The sequence below is a fragment of the Solanum pennellii genome, chromosome 12, assembly GCF_001406875.1.
Source record: "Solanum pennellii chromosome 12, SPENNV200".
Lineage (NCBI taxonomy): Eukaryota > Viridiplantae > Streptophyta > Magnoliopsida > Solanales > Solanaceae > Solanum > Solanum pennellii.
In genome coordinates, this window is record NC_028648.1 from 33,736,498 (window position 1) to 33,752,225 (window position 15,728).

The window sequence follows — 15,728 nt, forward strand, 5'->3', positions numbered from 1 at the left end:
TGATTGATGTGTAAAATTGTCCAACCTGTAACAACTTTGTTCATTTCACTTTACTTTAGTAAGCTTTCGTTGGTTAGTTTGTGGTAAACTGGCAGAACACCCGTACTTTACCAGGTCTAAGGTAAGAGCGTTAATTAAACCAATACTAAAACTGTGGTGAACCTAGTAGATACTCCAATTGATTCAATGACAAGAGACTCAACCATTATTGAAGAAAATCGGACATTGAGACATGTTATGGAACAATTGTGGCAAGCCTGATCCAATGGACAATAACCACCAACGTCTATTCTTGGTTTTCCTAAGATCACTAGTATCTGATCTTCATCGTCTCATGTCCCAACATCAGACTCTTTTCGTCCTCCAAGGTATGGTCTTTTTGATAATTGTGGGGTCGGACCATCAACAACATGCCCCCAAGGCATGCCATTCAGGAATAATCCCACTGTCACGACAACTACACTAGTCTATACTCTCCCACAACCAACTGTGATGCATAGAGTAGCTTAAGATGGACGGTTCACCACTCATCCAGAGCAGTACTATACCCTAAGGTAGCATTTGGGTGCCCTAACTCTGTACAATTTGGCTCCCCCATTAATGTTGAGAGGCGCACTCAAGGCTTAGATCAAGAAGAAACGTTGAAAAAAAAGAAAAGCATCGAGCAACGCATGAAGAGTATGCAAGGGTTAAGAGAGCAGTAAAGTGTCGCATTAAAAGACTTGTGTATGTTTTTAAATTTCCACCTTCCACCTGTATTCAAAACCCCTAAGTTTGATAAATATGACGGGCACGATGATCCCATAGCTCACCTTAAGAGATACTGCAATCAATTTCGGGGTGCAGGGGTGAAGAGGAGTTACTCGTGGCTTATTTTGGTGAGAGACTGACTAGTATTGCCTCAGAATGGTTTATAGACCAAGATATCTCCCACTGGCACATATGGGATGATATGGCTCAAGATTTTGTCAGACAATTTAAGTACAATGTCGACATTATGCCAGATCGCAATACACTCTCCAATATGAGGAAAAAGCCAAATGAAAGCTTTACAGAATATGTTATCAAATGGAGGGAACAAGCCGGCCGGGTCAAACCACCATTACATGAGGAAGAATTGGTTGATATATTCATACAGTCTCAACATCCTAATTACTTCCACCACCTGACAACCGCAATGGAAAGACTCTTTCACATAACAATCAAAAATGGAGATTTGGTTGAAAGTGGTCTCAAAATAGGAAGGATTGTGAGCCAGGCAACAATCAAAGATACCACATAATCCATTCAAGGTGGTTAAGGAAGTTTTGGAAATCGTAAAAGGAAAGAGGAAGTTTCTTCGCTGGCATCAGGATCAAGGGGTGCTCAGAGGAATTCTAATTGTCCTTACCCACTAGTTCAAGGACAACCTAGCTATCCTCAAAATTATTACCCTTATGTCCCCAATATCCAGTATCTCCATCTCCATACACGGTCTTCAATGTTCACTCATATGTGCATCCTCCCAATTTCCCACATTTTTGGGCCCCAAATCAAGGAAACCTTCGCCAACAATGACCACCCTATCAGGTCCATTACAACTAGCACGATCGGGGAGCACCCCCTTTTCTTAACCGGCGTCTTCATCCTGACTTAGTGAAGCTTTGATTTTTTAGGCTTCTCGTGCAACATAAAAAATACATAGGAAATAGTCTAATAGCATCGCCTCACATTAAACCATCTAAAAGGAGTACAACATTGGACATAGCCATTACAAAATCAATATGCCATTATAGGCTTACATCAATAGTCTCAAACGATAAGGGAATGAAATAGTGTCTTAGACATAACAACAACATAGCTAGAATAGTGAAATGGTAACATCCCATAACATTGAGAACCTACCAATAACTTGGAGAAACTAGTCCAAAACTTCTTGCTTTTAGCCTCAAAGTACTTCAATGACCCGAAGATGCTATTCTCCAGAAGTGTTAAGAAAGGGGAAGATGACTCAAAATATCCAAGTAGCGCTGAAGGAAGAAGATATTGAGGAAGAAGTAGAGAAGTTTCTAAAAAAGATTAAGGTTACCGATTACTTTATTGTGGAACAATTGAAGAAAACCCCTGCATAGATTTCGCTATTGTCTCTACTCTAAAACCCCTGCATAGATTTCGCTGTTGTCTCTACTCTTGCACTTAAGAAAAAATCACCATGTGTTGAATAAATTTTGAATGAAGCACATGTGCCGAAGGAGACCACAATAAATCAGTGGTCATGCTTATCTTTGAGTCAAACACCAACAATTTTACTGATCATGAGTTGCCCACGTAGGGAGCTTGACATAACATAGCTTTGCTTCTTATAGTGAAATGTGAAGGGTATTATGCAAAGAGGGTAATTATATATGGGGGATCAAGGGTAGACATATGTACTCTTTCTACACTGCAAAGCTTGAAAATGAACCTAGATAGAACTCACCCAAGCAACATATTTGTTTGGGCTTATGATGGCTCAAAGAGGGATACCATTGGTGAAATCAAGTTAAAGATGACAATTGGGCCAGTAGAATTTATGATTGTGTTCTAAATAATGGATATGGACACATCTTATGATTTTCTACTGGGAATGCCATGGATCCATATGGCTCAGGCAGTCCCATCAACTCTGTATCAAATTGTTAAGTTTGAATACGACCATCAGGAAATCATTGTTCATGGGAAAATGATTAACCAATTTACAGGGATCTAATCGTTCCATACATTATGGCAAAAGAAGGATGTGATTCTATTGTTTACCAATCTATTGAGGCCGTATCAGTCGATCGCTTTAAATAAGGAGACCCCATCATCCAACCATGTATCTCTTCTTTCGCTTCAATGGAAGCAACGAACAATTTTCAGATATGGTTATCAACCTCGTATACGTCTGGGACTATGTTCGCAAGAAACCGTAGATCCATTACTCTCTAAAGAAACCAAGGCACTACTGGCCTTGGATACAAACAAAGCAAGAGAAATAGAGATAAGCCTAAGAACCACAAAAGGACTAATTGGGCACTGCCACAAGCGATTCCCCATATTTCTTATTCTTTTATCAAGCATCAGGGTCCAGAAATTAAAGCCTTTTTTACTCAATGAAGATATTGAAGAAGTTATTAAGGATCTAAGTCAGTTGTTTTGTGAAGTAAACAAATGTCTAAGTTGGTGAATGTAAAAGTCATGTCGATGTGGAGCTCGTGGGCTTAGGTGTTGAGCTATGCAATTAGGAAGCCACTCCTTTCCCCATAAGGAAGGAGTCTTGGTACTTTATTTTGCTACTCTTTTGTATTTTGTTGTCAGGGTTGTGATGCGGATGTTTGAAAGTATTTTGTATTAGTGTCAACCCTTTTATCCCTTTTTCAATTTCAATTTCAATAAATTTCAGTTTCATAATAAATTTTATTCCCCCCCCCCCAATTCTTGTTCTCTATTTTTTAGTTCTATAAATGTTGGCTTTGATAACATTACATGCCTGAGGAATTCACTTTCTGATTTCAAAGAGTTGTTTATTCTTGAATCACCGACTCAAGAGGTTGAATATGAAGAAGAAGAGGCTTTTAGGGAAATTAATAGGTAGCTGGAACAATTTGAGGGCAAACCTAAGCGTAATCTTAGTGAAACCGAGACAATCAATTTGAGAAGTACTGAGGATATTAAAGAAATAAAAATAAGTCTTCATATCAATTAGGAAATGAGAAATGCCATAATACAACTCTTGTTTGAACACAAAGATGTTTTATGGTCTTATGATAACATGCTATGTTTGAGTGTTGATTTAGTGGTTCATAAGTTGCGCACTCATCCTAGTTTTCCACCCTTTCTATAGAAAAAAAGGAAATTCAAACCGGACTTGAGTGAAAATATCAAGGAAGAAATCATGAAACAACTAAATGCAAGTGTTATCCAAGACTCGTTGCACTACTTGGTTGGCAAATGTTGTTCCTGTGCCGAAAAAGGATGGAAAGACAAGAGTTTGTGTTGACTATTGGTATTTGAACAAGGATAGTCCAAAGGAAAACTTTCCCTTGCCAAATATCCATAGTTTAGTTGCTAATTGTTCAAACACAAGATTTAATCTTTTGTGGACTGTTATGCGGGGTATCATCAAGTCTTAATGGATGAAGAGGACGCTGAGAAAACTGATTTTACCACTCCATGGGGGACTTATTGCTATAGCGTCATGCCATTCGGTCTTAAAAATGTTGGGGCGACTTATATAAGAGCTATGACCATCATGTTTCATGATGTGATGCATAAAGAAATTGAAGTATACGTCGATGACGTAATCAAAAGTCTAAAACACAAGTTGACCATGTGCAAGATCTGAGGAAATTCTTTGAAACAATGTGAAGATATGATCTTAAGCTTGATCCAACAAAATTTGCATTTGAAGTTCCATCCGGAAAACTTCTGGGTTTTATTGTCAGTAGAAGGGTAATCGAATTGGATCCTTTCAAAATAAAAGTAATTTGAGTTTTGCCACCCCCTGAAAAATAAGACCTAAGTCATGAGTCTACTTTGGAGGTTGAACTACATCAGCAGGTTAATTGCTCAACTCACAACCACTTGTGCGCCCATTTTCAGACTATTGAAAAAGGAAGCTACTGTCAGAGGGACAGAAGACTGTCAAAAAGATTTTGAAAAGTCAAGGAGTATTTGTCCAACCCTCCCATATTGTTCCGCCTGAACTTGATATGCCTCTCTTTCTATATCTTTCAGTGACAGATAATCCCTTTGGGTGCGTTCTTGATCAACACGAAGGAGCAACCTATCTACTACTTGAGCAAGAAACTCACTAGTTATGAGGTCAAGTACACCCTCTTGGAAAGGACATGTTGCGCCTTAACTTGGGTAGCTCAAAAGTTAAGGCATTGCCTCTTGTTCTACACAAATTAACTCATATAAACGATGGATCCTTTGAAGTACTTTTTTCAGAAGCCAATGCTAATTGGCAGACTCACGAAATAGAAAATTTTGCTCACTGAATTTGACATTATATATGTCACTCAAACTTAATGAAAGCCCATGTGTTGGTAGACCACTTGGCAGAGAATCCATTTAATGGTCATTACGAACCATTGAATATGTATTTTTGAAATGAAAAGATTAGCTCAATTGAGAAAGTAGGTTTAGATGGAAATCGGGCCTGACAATTGTACTTTGATGGAGCAATCAATGCAAAAGGAATAGGGGTTGGGGCAATTCTAATATCACCCACAGGGCAACATTACCCTAGAATAGCTCAACTTTGTTTCTTCAGTACAAATAACATGACTGAGTATGAAGCTTACATCATGGGTCTAAATATGGTATTATATTTGGTTGTGTAAGAATTGAATGTGTTGGGAGATTTTGATTGGCTTATTCTACAAGCTCAAGGTGAAAGGAAAACTCGAGACCTCAAGTGTGTGGAAGATGTTATAAAAAGCTTCAGGACCATCGAGTTTAGATACATCCTATGTTTCATAATGAATTGGCAAATGCCTTGGCTACTTTGGCCTCAATGATTCCATATCTTGGAAACACTTACATCATGGATATTCAAGTTCGAGACCAACATGAATATTGTAATACAGTGGAAGCAGAACCAGATGGTAATCGATGGTACTTAGACATCAATAATTTTTTTGAAGACATGGAGATGCCACGAATATGCCAATGGAAGCCAAAATAGAATTATTAGACGTCTGGCTAATGGTCTCCTTTTGAGCGGGGAAGTTTACTATAAATGAACTCCTGATTTAAACTTGTTGAGATGTGTGAATGCTGAAGAAGCCGAGAAGATCATAAATGAAGTACATACTGGGGTATATGGACCACACATGAATGGATATGTCCTTGCAAAAATATACTCCAGGCAGGGTATTATTGGCTTACCATGGAATGAGATTGCTTTTGCTTTGTGAAAAAATGTCATCAATGTCAAATTCATGGTGATCTCATTCATTCACCTCTTTTAGAGTTGCACCCCATGGACACTCTTGGCCCTTTGTTGCATGGGAATGGATTTCACCAGACCAATTGAGCCCAAAGCTTCTAATGGGCCTCAATTCATTTTTGTTGCAATTGATTACCAAATGGGTGGAGGCGATCACTTTCAAAGAAGTCACTAAGAAGGCGGTAGTGAATATTGTCCATTCGAACATCATTCGTCGATTTGGTATACCAAGAGATATCATCACAGATACCTTAATAGAAATCTGATGAAGGTGGTATGCGAGCAATTTAAAATTATGCAACACAATTCTACTCCATACCGACCAAAAGCCGACAGAGTTGTGAAGGCATCCAACAAGAATATCAAAAAGATTCTCAGAATGATGGTTCATGGCACCAGACAATGGCATGAAAAGCTTCATTTTGCACTTTTAGGATATTGCACAACAGTGCACACCTCGATAGGTGCAACTTCTTATTTTTAGGTGTGTAGGACTGAGGTTGTGATTCGTGCAGAAGTAGAAATTGCATCTCTTCGAATTATTGTCGAGGCTGAAATTGAAGATACTGAATGGGTCAAAACTTGAATAGAGCAACTCACATTAATAGATGTGAAACAATTTATGAGCGTCTGTTTTTGTCAGCTTTATCAGCAAAGGTAGCTCATGCATAAAACAAAAAGGTGCACCCAAGACTTTTTGAAGTAGGTCAACTTGTCTTAAAGTGCATTCTCCCGCACCAAGAAGAAGCCAAGGGAAAGTCTTTTCAAAATTGGCAAGGTACATATCTTATCAAGGAAGCGTTGTCCAAAGGAGCACTGCACCTGACTGATGTGGAGGGGAAAATCACAGGCAAAATTGTTAATGCGGGCGTTGTCAAAAGATACTACATCTAATGCATTCTAAGACGCTGTGATAAGTTGGGAAAACAAATACATCTCTTTCAAAAAATAAAAATCCTCGCTTTGAAAGTTTGAACTACGTTTGATCTGATTCTGAAAGGATACGTAGGCAACCCTCTGGGATTTGATCATACAAATAAAAATCAATCTTCCAGTGTTTATAGAAAACTGGGTTATTTTTTTTAAATTTTATTTTTGATAGACTATTGTCAAATTATAATTCCGTTTTTGATTTTATTCTAGCAACTGACATTTTGATCAACTCTAAGAATGATAGATTCAATGTGTTTTGCATGGATAATTGATCATCAAAGACAACATTGTTGAGTAAAAAAATATGAGGGAAAACCCTTGGGAGCACCATAACCATAAGTAAGAAAAAAGAAGAATAAAAAAATAGAAAAGAAATGAGAGAGTCTTAGTGGTGAAAACCTTCATAGGCACCATAAGATGACAAGAGAGAAGATATTATCGGTGAAAACCCTTATGGGCACCTTAAGATAAAAGGACAGAACACCATGAAAATGACTAATTGGAAGAAATCTGCAAATATAACTATTTCTCGAAACCTCTGCATAAAAATACATAGATTAGTTATAAATTGATAATGGCTCATATTTTGAGAATCAAACAACTCAAATGGATCCGGGGTCAATTCCAAAGTGCATGTCATGGTTTACTCAAAGTTGACATATGCCTCCAGATAAGTTCCCTTTCTTATTTTTCTTCAAAAGGGAAGGCCCTTCCTTAAGTTTGTACTCTTTTTTGATTCATTTTTTCACACTCTTAAGCCTGATATTTTTCTAGTCTTTGTGATATAATTTCTTGACAAAATAACGTAATAGATTGCAAAGCTTACTCTGGGTTCCAAAAAGTAAAGTTGAGTGTGTCAGTTGACATGCCATCAAGAAAGGACTAAAAACGCCTCAGATCTTCATAGAAAATTCGTGAAGGACCACGATTTAGTCTCTTAAGTCATCATTCTTTTGGACATCAGTCGCAATATGATATTTGGTAGTACAAAAAAAATTAAGGCCCCTAAATTGACAAAGAGGAAGTTTCAAAGGTTGTTCAACCAAGGATTTGGAATAGAGTTGGAGAAATTGGTCGGGAGTATGGTCAAGTCGTTAGAGCATCAAGGCCACAAACCAACCACCCTTTTAAACTAACAATTTTCTCTTTCATTTACTCAACACAGGAACAAAATAAAATGCATTATTACAAGTCAAAAAGAAAATATCACAAAATGGAAGTTCTCCAAAGTCCTCACATGTTTGTTTTTTCATCTAATGCTATTCACATTATTGCCTCTCAATGCAAGAGCTTCAAGCAATAGGCACCAATCTAAACTCCGTGCAATACACACCCGTCCTTTATTCATTGGCAATACATATGCCATTATTTATTCATGTGCAATACATACCAGTCTAAATTCCATGCAATACACACCAATCTGAATTCATGGTGCAGTACGCACAAACTGAATTATGTGCAATACACATACAAACTTTATTAATGGGAAATACACACCATCCTCTGTTCATGTGCAATACGCACCAGTCTGAGTTTTATGCAATACACACTAATCTGAATTCATGTGCAATACGCACAAGTTCTTATTCACATGCAATATCCATCAATCCTCTATTCATGGGCAATACGCACCATACATATATCTTGGGCAATATGCACCACCATTCATGGCTTATGCACACCATATTAACATTTAGGTGATACACCCAATTTGCCATGACCCAAAATGAGTCATGAGTGACACTCACACTTAACCTTCTAAATGGGCGAACCAAGGAATCCAAACCTCAACATATACCAATAATCTGACTAGAATAACAACAATAATGCGGAAGCTCCAGAACTTATTAAAGTTACCAATCAACTAAACCTCTAAGGTATATTACATATTATCCTTAAAATCTGAAAGTCATCACATCAAGGATCTATAATCTCCAAATACTAAGTCTAAGGGTATCAAATACATTAAAATAAATGAATAAAATGGTATGTGTCCGAAAAACATAGGGCATCATGTAATGATGGAGAGAATTCAATACAAGCTTGAATGAATAGCTCACCCTGAAAACTAATATGCTGGAGACTGGCTAGAGCTGAGGGTAAGATGAATTCATTAGTACACTCGCTGGACTCCATAAAAGGAAAAGCATTGGAGAAGTAGTTTGCTTGATTTCGGTTCTTCGTGGAGGTAGGATATGGTTTATGCTATTTAATCGTAAACTCTTAATACTGATTGATATGTTTTGATTGATATTGTGAAGTTTTATATGTACTTGATTGTGTGGTTGTGTGGCTTGGTGGTGTTTTTTGTGATTGGTCTAAAATTTTGAGACCGTGAAATTTATAATCTTGAACCCTCTCTATTGAAGCGATGCCTTGAATAAAGAAGGCTTGATGAAATATTGTCAATGAATGGAAAATGGTGATAATAAATGATAAATAAATGATAAATAAATGATATTCTTGGATCGAGGTGTCACCTTCTGACATAGTATTATTAGATCGGAGTGTCACGTTCTGACACAATATTATTGAATTGGAGTGTAACATTCCAACATGGTATTTTTGGATTAGAGTGTCATGTTCCGACACGATATTATTGGATCGGAGTGTCACGTCCTGATATAGCATTTTTAGATCAGAATGTCACATTTCAACACGGTATAACTGGATTGGACCGTCACGTTCCGACATGGTAACATTAAAGTAAAAGTATATTGAATTAAATTAATGTACTCAACGAACCCATTTTCCAAACGAATGTGGTGTGGAAGCATGAGTCCTCGTGTATGTGCTTGAATTTGTGATTGATTACAGACTTGCTTGAGGTATCACTTGTTCATGTTGTTTGTTGATTGCCACATGTTAAGTGTCATAGTTTATTTTACACTATTATTGTATATTAGCTTTTATTTTGGGTTGGCCAATGATACCTACTCGGTACATGTTGCTCAGTAATGAGACCTACTTGTGTTTTTCTTTGTTTTTCTTTTCTAGCCAGTTTCCAGCATATTAGTTTCCAGGGTGAGCTATTCATTTAAGCTCGTATTCAATTCTCTTGGTCATGACATGATGTCCAATGTTTTCAGATACATACCATATTATTCTTTTATCTTAGCGCATTTGATACTCTTAGACTTAGTATTTGGAGATTAGATGTTCTTGATTGATGAATTTCAGATTTTGGGGATAATATGTAATAGACCTTAGAGATTAAGTTGATTGGTTACTTCAACAAGTTTTGGAGCTTTCACATAATGGTTGTTATTCTAGTCGAATTATTGGTATATGTTGAGGTTTGGATTCATTGGTTCACCCACTTAGGAGGTTAAGCGTGGGTGTCACTCATGACTCGTTTTGGGTCGTGAAAAACTTGGTATAAGAGCTTTAGGTTCGGTGATATCATCACACAAGGACATGTCTAGTATAGTCTTGCGGAACGGTATGGGGACGCCTTTACTTTTCTTCGAGAGGCTATAGAGCTTCAGGAAAACTCATTTCTTTCATTCTTTATTATGTTCTACTACTTACCAATTGGTAACTTGGTGATACAAATTGGTATCTGAACATTTTCACTCTATTTCACATATGGTTAGTACTAAAGTATTCGAAGTTGAAATAGCAACACTAGAAAGAAAAAAATGTGTTCTTGCAAATTTTTATATTTTCTTGATTGACTCCAGGTCCAGTAATGACTAGTTATCAACATAATATTTTTATTAGGTTCATAAATTAAAACCCTTGATCTTCAAGAGTATTTAATTATAAAGATACTTATGCTTTCATTATTCATTGTTTTGAGCTGCTTCAATAAATATAGTGGAGAGACTTAGTATTGAGTTTGTGGTGTACTAATTTCGGGGAGACACAATATGTGGTGATAGTCTCATGTTGAGTGTCGGTTAGTTAAGGCATTACCTATGACTTAAGGCCGATTTTTTTTCTAGCTTATTCATGTTAATTATATACCCTAGACTTTGAGGAATAGGAAGAGAGATGAGTTACTGAACAACAAGAGGTATACGTTGCATCAATTAAGGTCAAAATCTCTACTACGATCCATAAATTGAGTAATATATAATAGAGGGTCATCAATGCTTACTTGGTTAGAGTTATGAAGTGTATTGCTTTTGTTATTGACGTGATCTAAGAAGTAAATCAAATTGCTTGGTCTAGAGAGAGAACAAATTTGATAAAATTTTACAGTCATTCAATGGGTAGTAATGTGTTGACTATTTGGGTACGATTTTCTCGATAAATATGATGTGTTTTAGTGATGGATTTAATGGCCTTTGACGGTACTAATGATATGTGAAAACAAATACATCGGTTGTCAAGTGTGAATACTAAATACTTAAGTAGTTATTAGAGGTATGCCATGTTTAGATAATGAGATTCGCTGTTTACTTGACATTTGAGAAATCAACTAGTTTATTACTATAGGCACTTGGATTGAGCATTAAACTTTTGAAAAATCTTAGTGGTGGATCTTTGGTACAATATTAATACATTTAGCTTATGAAATGTATCTTGAGAGTTCTGAATAAGGACTGGTGATTTTATCTTAAGCTTCAAAGGGTAGATTGATACTAGAATGACAAACTTATAGGGAAAGAAAGTCCTAGTGAGTATACTTTGCATGAAATAAAATGAAGATTTTAGTAAGAAAGTGCACATAAAATTGGATTAGTCCCTTGAATTTTATTGGTAAACCGAGTTTAAGGTGTTAGGTCAAGAAAAAGGTTCACTTCATTGTGATGACATGGGCTAACTAAGCATGGCGGTGAAAAGAGTTTCCAAGGGATTGTGATTGGGAAAAAACTATATGATAATGATTTGTTGGTTAAATGAATTATGTATGGTAATAAAGACTTGCGAATATCTAAGGTTGTGGTTTTCTACTATTTAGTGAGTAATGAGGTTGTATGACAAGTTTTCTGAGATGTTGGGGCACCGCTCATATTTGTGGGATGTGTAGCCTTCAGAAATAGGTGAGAGCAGAAATATTTTCTCTTACTGCAAGGACTAAAAAAATGTATCTTCAAATGGGTAAAGAATTGGGTTCAGGACGCGTGGTTTTATTTCTTTTTTTTTGTTAAGGTATAGTGTCACATGTTCATCAGATTGGTTAAAAAATTTGGGATAAGACTTGAAGAAAGAGTGTACATACGTTCAAATCGAGTGTGACGATAAGTTCTTTTGTGGTTTTGAGTTTAGTAATGAGTACTATTGAACTTTTAGTGAAGGAATGGTAAGATCTATGAAGAGGCGATCAATGATAAGTTAAGATACATGAATTATTAAAAGTCTTCAAGGTTCATTCCATTTTTCTCATTATTCGTCTACATTTAAGGTGATTTGTTTTGTCAAGATATGGATTGGTATGATAAGAAACGATTGATTGCATCGGTATGGAGTATGTGAAAGAACTTACGCATGTTTTGGACCATAAAGTTTGTTACTTTTGATTTTTAAAGGATCTAAGGAAGGGTTTCCCTCAGAGGTTTGATTTTTGATTGTGAAGTAAAGAGTCATGGGTTGTTGGTAAAAGGATAAGATCGGTATGCGAGCTAGAGAAACAAGAGTATGCTATATTCAAGGGTCGAGATATTTAAAATTTTGCATCATGAGAAGAATTTGAGAAAAGTGAATGAATAAGACCTCCCGTATAAATCCTTGGGGTGTAGTTGAAGGTTGTACTGATTTTTGTCTACGAATTTAGATATGACTGTGAGATGTGAACTAGTTCGGTACAGACTTACTAGGAGGTTATCAATTGACTTCTATAAATATTGAATTTTGATTTGGATGACAAACAGTGAGGTATGGAAAATTTAGTCTTTTACGTAGGGTTAGATTTCTCAAATAATGATAAATGACTTAAGAATGATGTAAAAGGTTAGATATAATTCTACATGGTCATTAAGAATTTAGAGTTAGGTTAACACTCCTCTGTTGATGGGACTACATAGAATGTTAATATGCATTAAATAGACATTTATGGTGAAAAGAGGTTATGAGCCTTATAGTATACCGAATAATTTGAGTGACCAAGAATTTCTCTAAGTGTTGGCATGAGGTATTGATAGTTTAGAAATGTAGCTGAAGCATGGTATGTAGAAATGTTGTGGAATTAATTTTGGGTGTAATTTAATAGTTTTATCTCAATGATAAGGTACTATCAAATATGAAATTAGTTCTATTAGCCTTTTTTGAGACTCGTATTTTTCATGAAATGCTTAAATAGAAAGAGAGATAGCCATTGTTTGAACATGTATTGGATAAGAATACTTTGATACTGATGATGGTTTTGGAGTAAGGTAGATGATTGGTGTGGTTATGATTTTTTTAGTGTTAAAGTGTTGATTTCAGTGGATGTGGGGTTCGATAGACCATATTTACTAAATTGATGATTGCTGATATTTCTTTCTTTTGTAATTTTTGTATCTACTTGATACTTAGTTAATGACATTCTTCTTACTTCATCAGAAAAAAATTGGTGATTGTAGCTAGCAAGAAAATCAAAGAGATAGAGTCAGATAAATGAAAGTGTTTGATATTGATACTATGGAAGGGGTATCTAGAGTTATTAGAGCTTGGTTATGTTCTTATATGACCAACTACTTCATACTGGGCGTGGTTTACAGTTCTGTGTGTGTTTTCGCTTCTATGAGTGAGCCATTAGCAGTGAATCATATGTACCGATTCTATGATTGTCCTCCTGGTAGGGTGACATCCTTGGTTAGACTTGTTCTTTCCAATTATGAAAGATTTGATGTTGTTGGGGATAGTTGAAGTATACTAGTGAGTTAACACGCACAACTTTGTTTATAAGAATTTATAGGAGATATATACAGTTGTTCGATAGACTTAAGATTTATCTTGTTATCGATATCATGTTTTGGCTATATGTGATTGAATGTCGGGACCAGTAGATCTAGTTTTTTCATCCTTAAGGTTTGTCTATAATAACTACTAATCTAGTATTCAAACAGTAGTGTTAGAGGTTATGTATGCTTGGGTATATTACTCGATGATGGGTATTTGATCATTTCCATCTTTTGATATGATGAGTTCGATTCTCCTGAATGATTACTTGATGTCTAAAGATCATATTATTTTATAGATTAAGCTTGAGGAAATACTTTGTTGTGAGGATGTAATATTTATAAGATCTATGATGGTTTGGGCACTATGAGTGTATGGTGGTTGGTTTAGATTCAGTTCGGGTTCACTCCTGATTGTAACCAATACTGATTCAGGATTTTTTTATGGTTATGTTAGAAAATATTTGTCCTGATGGTTGTATCAACGTCTAGTAAAAAAATCGATCAGTTGAAGAGTTCACTTGAAAATAGTTTTGTTGTTAGTTGAGTTTACATGCAACATCAATTATGACTATAGTAGTGAAATAGACCCATTTGAGGCATTGTATAGGAGGAGGTTTAGATCTCCAATTGGTTGGTTTGATACTTTTGATATGAGACCGTGAGTACTAATATTTTGAAGGAAATTTTGAGACAACTATCCTTTCTTACCCTCACCTTCCTTTGATCGTTCGAGGATGAACGATGGGTAAATTGATATCTATTGTAACAACTTGTTAGGTCGTTTTGAGTACTAGAACTTTTTATTTCATAAAAGACTCTTTCAATAGATTTTAAAAGGATATTTTGCTATTCCTAACTACAATTATGAAGTTAATGGGATAGCTTTAGATAATTAATTTTATTAGTTGGTGGTTAATGGGTCAAGTCCATATATAATATAAGTTAACTTAATCACTTTCAATACCCAACTATTTATTTAAGAAAAGGAAAGTTAAAGAAAGAAACAAAGAGTATAAACCTAAACTCATCCATATGGGGATATAGAGCCGCCGCCGAGAAAAATTGTCCATGTAATAGTTTTAATCGTGATTTTGCTGTAGTTGTTATCTCTTTCCTAACTGATTAGTACTTATATTATTAGTATTGTTAAGATGCTGGTTGGGAAAGAGAATAAAAGAATTAGAATTTTGAAATATAATATAAGTTTATGATCAGTGCATGCAACTACTGGACAATAATTAGGGGAGATCATTGGGGATTTATATGAGATTTAGAATTTATCTATTAATATGCTAAACATGATTGCATTTTTATATATTCTAGATAATTTTTTGTATAGATAATAAGAGTACAAGTCATTGTTTAATGAGGTGTCGGCAAAAGAAGTTGTCAGGTTCTTATTTAAATGTAAGGTTTGGATTTTGTCTTGTTGAGGAGTTAATTTCTGTGAAAGTTTGTGGCAGAAACGGTGATATAAAGTAGTTGGGTGTTGAGTTGTTGTTAGTCTGCCACTGGTTTCGTAACCAGTGCTTTCATCTTTATATGTTAAGATTTTCTTTTGGCATTATATATTAAATTTTGATATATTAAGAGAGGTAATTAAATATTTGATGTATTGAATTATTTAAATTCTATCAAGGTTATGCTAATTGGATGGGTTAAGACTTACCCTTAAGTTTGAACTTTAGGAAAGTGATTATAATATTAGGTGAGTCTTTGGTCTAGGCTAGACAAAGAATAATATAAGTGTTTATAGACTCGTTAACTTACAAATTATGTGCATATACTTGGTAGATTGAAAAGGTTCGGAGGCATTGAGGAAAGGAAAAACATTGGTGAAGTAGTTTGCTTGACTTTGGTTCTTCGGTACAGATAGGTTATAGTTTATTCTATTTGATAGTAAACTCTTCTTAGTGATTGATATGCATTGAATGATATTGTAAATTTTTCTATGTACTTGATTGTGTAGTTGTGTGGCTTGGTTGTGTGTTTTGTGATTGGTCTAAAAT